Source organism: Corythoichthys intestinalis, chromosome 11 (genome assembly GCF_030265065.1).
Source record: "Corythoichthys intestinalis isolate RoL2023-P3 chromosome 11, ASM3026506v1, whole genome shotgun sequence".
Taxonomy (NCBI): Eukaryota; Metazoa; Chordata; class Actinopteri; order Syngnathiformes; family Syngnathidae; genus Corythoichthys; species Corythoichthys intestinalis.
In genome coordinates this window covers 44824146-44830075 of record NC_080405.1, presented here as the reverse complement: position 1 = coordinate 44830075, position 5930 = coordinate 44824146, and positions in this window count along the sequence as shown.

Here is a 5930-nt window from a genome sequence, read left to right as displayed (position 1 = left end):
GCCACTCCAGGACCTTAAAATGCTTCTTACGAAGCCACTCCTTTGTTGCCCTGGCTGTGTGTTTGGGATCATTGTCATGCTGAAAGACCCAGCCACGTCTCATCTTCAATGCCCTTGCTGATGGAAGGAAATGTGTGTACAATTATAAATTAAAAAGGTCAATTGATAAAATTAACTTACCGATGCAATCTTTGAGTCAGGGAACATTTCTTTTACTAATTCTGAGAATTACTCAGCAATAGTTGCAGGCAAATTGTGTTCGGCAACAAATTGGCAGAATGAAATCTCCGCTTTCGTCACTTTTTATTCTGCAGACTTCATCTTTATGACCATTGTTAATCTTACTTTTAAAAAGTAATTAATTAGTTACAAATTACTTCTCCCAAAAAGGAATTGAGTTAGTTACTCAGTTACCTGAATGTAAGAGTAGATACTTGGCAAAGTAACTGGTGTTACCTTTTATGTTTTTTATTTTTTCATTTTTTCAACAACAAAAAAAAAAAAAAACATAGTTACCTTTGCTATGTTAGGAAGCCATTTAATGTTCAATTCAATTCAATTTTATTTGTATAGCCCTAGATTACAAAAATGTTGTCTCAAAGGGCTTTGCAGAGGCACTATGATACACAATCAGAAACAGCAAACGAAGCAACAAAGATGAATAAATAAATTCAAGTCCTGGGTATCCCCCATCCTTAGACCCTCCATGTCGGCAAGGAAAAACTCCAAATGTCCAATGTTGTGAATCAACTGTTAAAGCTATTAAAATTGCTCCCGTTTTTGCATTAGTTCCCTTCTGTTTCGACATGTGAAAGTTTCAAAACTGTTTCATCATTTAATGATAGATTCAAGTCAAGATTTTGCCGATTTAGGAGTATTCTAGATAAAAAGTTACTTAAGTTCGCTAGGAAGGTTCACTACAACAGAGCTTTTCTGAGAAGTCTACAGCTTTAAAATGGCGGATGTTTACTAACGCCGCCAAGTCTGTCATTTTGCATGTAGTTCTATGTGCATGTGTTATCTAGGTGTAGATTGTAGGCTGTCGGCTACAGTCAGGAAATATTGGAGCCACCTAGCCTAGCATCATGTTTGCTACAGCATCACAACAAACACTCTTCTCTCTCGGTGTCTCTGACTTTTCTCACGTCATTCAACCAACGTAGTAATTCATAGTAACGCACATCGTCTCGTTGCCGAAACGGTGACAAAATCCGAACGAAGAAAAAAAAAACATAATGCACGAAAAAGATACAGATTTTGAACGTATAGCGTACACATTTAAAAATCAGTGCTCACTTGTACAACTTACGCCGAAACCGTACAACTTGACGGGTATGGGTATATGTGCATTTTGCTTAGGGAATTTTTGTTATGTTTTATAAATCTCTTGAAACTTCACAAGAGTTAACTCTTTGGCTGCCATTGACAATTGCTTCTAAACCCTCTCGGTTAAAATGGATTGGACGCCTATTGCCGTCAATAAGTGTTTTCTATTTCCCTCTTTTACTAACTACCCCAAAACATACTATGTGACCTGGGCTAGCAATGAAAGATAATGATAAGTTTTGTTAAAATTCTCCTCACAGGTTTGAAATTGTTAGGCAGCAGTGAATCATTAACGCAAGACATTTTATTTAAAGGGTCTGATATTAGTTGATACTGATAATGTATTATTTTCTTCCACATTCTTCTACACCAAATTTTTGTATGATTTTGGACAAAAATTCAAGTGGAAAATTCCCGTAATTTCCCGAATATAACTCGCACTTTTTTTCCCCAAAATCAACTTGTAAAATCATGGTGCGCATTATAAACAGGTACATGGATGGAGACAGAAATATATATATATATATTATATATATATATATATATATATATATATATATATATATATATATATATATATAAACCGATTTATTTTTTAATTGACAAAGCCACGCTGTGTTGAAGAAACGTACGCGGCGATCCGTTGCCGAACATTACGGTACCTGACGTCAGCATTTTGTTTCGGTAATACTTCACTCTGATGGGCCTAATGATTTTGTCTGTGTTAAATTCTGCTTTTTTTCACTCTTCATAAAGCACAGAATTTAGTTTCTTGAACTCATTTGAGTCAACGTTTATTGTAGCTCCGCAACTCGGACCATAACAAACGTAACAACACAGACTTCCTGTGTGTGTCCGTCAACTAACCCAAATAACAATAGTTCCTATTGTTACTGTCGTGTCTGTTTTATCTTGTCTTGAAAAAAACTAGACTACTTCGAGTGCCTTGTTCAACGTTTTATTTCTTGCTTTCAGTGAACTTAAATGCCGACAGTCCGGCTATAATGCGGCGCTCTTTTGTCTAGCCTCAGTGGCCCTCTGGCTCATAGACAATCACAACATAGATATGACAATACAGCAGCATGGATCCACCAGTGCCACAACATAGAAAACATAACATAGAATACCAGTATGTCACAGTGTCGACAGCGATGAGCTCTCTCGGATTTCTGACTTACGTTCTCACTTTCATTTTACCGTATCAATCCACGGAAGAAACATTTATTCATCATGATGAAACGAGCAAGTTATACAGCAGCCTTTAACCCTTTAACACCGAACGTGTCGGCAGCGACACGTTTACGCATATCGTCTTTGAAGCTTCGTCACCCACATGCCGCTGGTTGGTCTCGTTTGAAAGTGCGGAAGTTGATATCCACACCAGTTTTTATTTGAAGTCAATCGGCCAAGAAAAACGGGAGATAATATCATTTGAGTTTTACAGTTTTATTGCACTCATAAATATGCATTAAAACGCTGCATGGACCATGTATCCATCTCCATATTTCCATCATTTCTTGTCCTTTTTCAAAACCGAAAGCAGCACAAAAGACTACATATCCCAAGAGCCGTTGTGATGTCAAAAAGGACTAACCGAATGTGATCATTTTTAATAAATTTCCGAGCGAGGCGCCAACTATGGAAAGGGAGGCATTTGAAGCAAACAACGGCCGGTTGGTTTGAGCGAGCGACTTTGAAACGTGCAGAATGAATCTAAATGTACATTTATCGCAAGCTAATGCATTATTTCATTAACTCAAGGAAGAAGATGAGCCGTATTTGTCGTTGTTTTCTTGGGATGAGTCGGCGTCTCGGCGAGTAGAAGTGACAACAGCGCGCAAGCGGCGAAAGAGTAGGCTGTGTGACGTTGTCTGTGACGCAGCTCCGTGACCTGTTCAATAAGAAGCTTTATTGAGTGCGCAAAAAACAAAACAAAACAAAACAAAACAAAAACTTTATTGGGTCGCATGCCTGAAAAATTTGAATTGAATGGAACTACTTGACAATATTTTTTAAAATACTTTTTTTCAATGTTAGATATATTTTTTCTTCACTATAATCTTTTCAATTTTTATGTAGATGTGTGTTCGACAAGCTTGATTGCATGTACGTATATACTTTTGATAAGGTGATGGGTACAACACCTAACTTCACGAAGAGATATCCTCCAAACCCTTTTTGGGTTAGATGATATATATAATTTTTTTCTCACTATTTTGCACAGTATATAAACTGTTTTGACCATAGTACGTGTAAAGGCCAAAAATGCCTATGACCATATCTGCTGTTTGTGTTGAATTGTCAAACATAAGACTATTCAATCTTATTTTTTTTCTATTGAATGTTTATCCTAACAAGTTGAATAAATATCATCAAGCTTCAAAACGGTTGGTCGAGCATGTTTGGTTGTCAATGGGACATCAACATTACAAATTTTGAAAAAAGATTTTGGGATTTGTTTGTCTTTTGGGGTCCAAAATGTGGATTATAATTGGTCAGTGAAGAAAACAACAGTTTGGACATGAAGTTCAAGGTGTCCTAAAAAAAGGGACCCAACTTGGCCATTGTAAACATTTTTTTCTTTGAAATATAAAGGCAACATCCGCTGCATGCAAATTCAGCCAAAATAGGCTTAGGTGTTAAAGGGTTAAAAGAAAAGTCACATCTGTTTTGTTTTCTCCTAGATTCTGGGAAATTGGAGAAGTTGCCAAATCCTTATATTACCGTAAATATTGTCAGTTTATGGTAATGTTTTGAACTACCAATATGCTATGCTTGTGCTGTGTTTCACCAGTCAGTAAAATGACATTTCTGTATCTGTACATGAGCTCTGTTTTCTTGTATTCTTCTATTTATTGGTGCTAAAATTAGGGTGCGCGTTACAAACGGGTACAATAATTTCCCTTAGATTTTACAAGTAAATTTGGGGTGCGCATTATACACGGGTGCGCCTTATATTCGGGAAATTACGGTATTTGGAATTTCCAAACTAAACCTTTTCGATAGTTTGAAAGAAGTTCCCTGTAAAGTTTGGATTAAGATAGGGAAAAAAAGCCACATTTGGTGCTCATCCAAACTGGAATAGTTTGGCCTTGGTGGAGGTCTGCAGTCATAAACTGCGACCGTTTCCTGTTTGGATTGTGACCCGGAGCCATCTTTTCTCCTCGGGCGCCATAAAGGGCCGGCCGCTGTTTTATCAGGTGTCGAGGGCCGTTCAAGATGGAGGTGTTTCATTGAGACCCCCGGTTACACCACCGACTGCTGCGCACCCCCACCACCTTTCTGTTTTCAGTGTCCAAACACACAGCCCTCCAATTTCATTTTGAAGCCTACTTCCTGTCTCTTTGAATGCCCTTATATAGTCAAAGACGATCAATGGTCTCGATCTGTGGCTCCTGTTTCACTGACAAATGTGGCCCATTGTTATGCTTCTCCCTTCGATTTGTGCTGGCATGGAAAACAAGGCTCAGGTAGGAAGTTGGTTCTATCTAGGTAGAAGAAGCAGAATTCCCAAACTGCGTCCCCCATTTTTTTCTCTTTCCTTGGCTTTTTTGGGGGGGGGGATTAGACTTTGCATCCAGACGGATGGTTCCCGTCTGCTGGCTTTTTTCAATTCACTTCCTCCCCTCACAGACGGCCCCCCCTTTCCCCTATGCACCGTCCCACTCCCCCTCTTTGCGTCCCGCCAACCCCCCACCCCAACGGCTCCTGTTATGTGGCTGGAAATAATCTTTTATTGCCCAGTTGTTCGGAAGTGACCTCCTGCCCTTGATTAGATAGGGCCAAGTCCTATCACACGATTTGTTTGAGCGAGCCGGGTGACCCCCCCCCCCCCCACTCCCTGCACCACCAGTCCCATCTTTTCTCCACCCACCCTTACATCCCTCTCTACTGCCTGCTGATCCTGCATGAGGGGACAACAATGGGGGGCTTTAGTTCCGTCCGGCTCTTCTCGGCTGGGGGGCAATGGGACAGGGTTGGGTTTGAAGGTGGGGGTGGGCCACGGGTGGTGGGGTACCACGAGCGACTTGCTTTTTTCATCTGTCAGTCAGCCACCTCCAAGTTTTATTTTTATTTTTTTCAGGGTTAGGAATAGTGTTGTTCCGATTTGGGATGTCCGGATCCAGTGTTGTTTTCGTCAACAATGACGATAACAAAAACATTTCGTCAACGAACAATTTTTACATGACGATGACCAGACGATAACAAGCTAAAAAACATGTTTTGGGAGATTAAAACATAACAAAACTAATGCCAGTTTTCGTCTGACAAGACTAGAACAAGACAAAAATGGCCACAGTTTCCGTCACAAGTTCACAATGTGTGACATTTTATGTGTAATTAGCCTGCTTCCTAACAGTGTCTGGTTGTGTCACTCATGTGACGTGCCAGTGTTCTCTGGCCTGGTGTGGGCCAAAACAGAGCTTAGTTATCCTTTATCCATGTCAGACATCTGAGTTTGCTCCTCAGTCATACAAGGCGACAGTCCAGCCAGCCCCGACGCTGCCACCAGAGGGCAGTGTATCCTTCATCATTAAACAGTGGTACCTCGACATACGATCGCTTCGACACATGCTCTTTTCGACATCTGATGTAAAATTTGA